Source organism: Oryctolagus cuniculus, chromosome 20 (assembly GCF_051225735.1).
Source record: "Oryctolagus cuniculus isolate XC-2025 breed Fujian yellow rabbit chromosome 20, ASM5122573v1, whole genome shotgun sequence".
NCBI classification, from domain to species: domain Eukaryota; kingdom Metazoa; phylum Chordata; class Mammalia; order Lagomorpha; family Leporidae; genus Oryctolagus; species Oryctolagus cuniculus.
In genome coordinates, this window is record NC_142886.1 from 55646385 (window position 1) to 55648102 (window position 1718).

At 51.9% G+C, this 1718-nt stretch overlaps 1 pseudogene; it reads right to left on the minus strand.

The window, feature by feature from the left end:
* Positions 1 to 217: 217 nt before the first annotated feature.
* LOC149120259 (immunoglobulin heavy variable 3-11 pseudogene) lies at positions 218 to 910 on the minus strand (annotated as a pseudogene).
* Between the last annotated feature and the right edge of the window lie 808 nt (positions 911 to 1718).

A 1718-nucleotide genomic window follows, 5' to 3' on the forward strand; every position in this document is an offset into this window, starting at 1 on the left:
ACAGACCAGAGACCCTGGCTCAGCTGTCTCCAGGATATAAAGGGAAAAGTAAAATTGTCCTAGAGTCAGCAGTGCCCTGAGGACACCAGCACGAGTTAGACTGGAAAAGACTCACGAGGTCCTCACAGATCCCCATGATATCTGATCGCAGTGAGGACAGTTGTCAGTCATGAACCCGAAATTGTCACGTAGGACTTCTTCCTTCTATTCAAAGTTTCTATCCGTCAGTGAAGTCAGTGGCGGGGACAGAATCGTAAGAGTAGAACCATTTCTTCAAATGCGTTAGAGGAGAGGAAACCCCAATTGCCTAACAGGAAACCAGGGCTTATTGTCCCTCTGCACCTACACATGACCAGAATATATATTCAGTGCATCTTGTGTGCCTCCTGGTGGAGCCGTGCGGCCCTGCAGGGAGATTTGTTTCTGGACTCAGCCTGAGGGCCCCTCACTGTGTCTCTGGCACAGAAATAGGTGGCCATGTCCACGGCTTTCAGACTGTTCATTTCAAGATCCACCATGTTCTGGGCGTTGTGGCTGGAGATGGTGAATCGGCCATTCACCCAGCTCGCGTAGTCTGTGCTACCTTTACCAGCATAAATGATTCCGATCCACTCCAGCCCCTTCCCTGGAGCCTGGTGGACCCAGCTCATGTAGTAGGTACTGAAGTCGAATCCAGAGGCTTTGCAGGAGAGTTTCAGGGATTCCCCCAGGCTGGACCAGGCCTCCCCCGGACTCCTCCAGCTGCTTCTGGCACTGGACACCTGCAAACACAGACGTCCTGGTCAGGAAGCTGTCACTCACACTCTCTGTGTCTCTCACTCACATCCTCTCCCAGACTCAGTGCCATGCGTTCCCCATCATTACCTTTGAGCACAGCGACCAGGGGAACCCAGTGCAGCCCAGTCTCCATGGTGAGCGTCTGTGTTGAGTGTGATCACTGAGTGGACACCTGGGAGTCCTGGGGCTGGAGCTCCTGTGCCAGATCTGCAGGGTGAGGGCTGGGCTGGTTTTCATGGGCAGAGGGAGGCCCTATTTGCATGTGCTGCCCCTGTATAGCAGGCATGGGGTTGTGCACTTCAGATAGGACAGGTTCCTGGCAGAGCACAGTGTCCTCTGGTGTTTAGTAGCACAGGTAACGACACAGAACATATGATTCTTTCCATGATTCTGTACAGTTATGTTTTCAGGACATCTTTGATTTGATACAGGTCTTTGTGCCTAGTGACATCAGCCAGGGCATGAAGGATGGGTGCCTCTTGTGTTTCTCATGTGTGGAAGCTCACACGCAGGATAAGTAGTTGAGGTTGTGTGTTCCCTGATGTGGGCACTAGGTCTGGGTGGCAGTGAGTGAATATCATGAAGAGGGAAGTTCTAACAAAAACAAGCTCAGGGCTGAGAGCCCATGCACAAAATGATGGAGAATAATATACTCCACCACTAGGTGCCATTTAGGAAACATCAGTGCTGCATTTGTACACTGAGAACAAATGCGCAGAAATGGAGAAAGCATCACTGTGGTGCAGCAGGTGAATCCACTGCCTGTGATGCCTGCATCCCATAGTGCTGTGTGTTCCTGTTCCAGCTGCGGCACTTCCAATCGTCTCTTGCTGATGCACCCGGGAGAGCAGAAAAGCATGGTCCTAGTATTTGGCCCCTGCATCCACATGGGAGACCCCGAAGAAACTCCTGTCTCCTGGTGTCACTGTCATCTGGGGGAT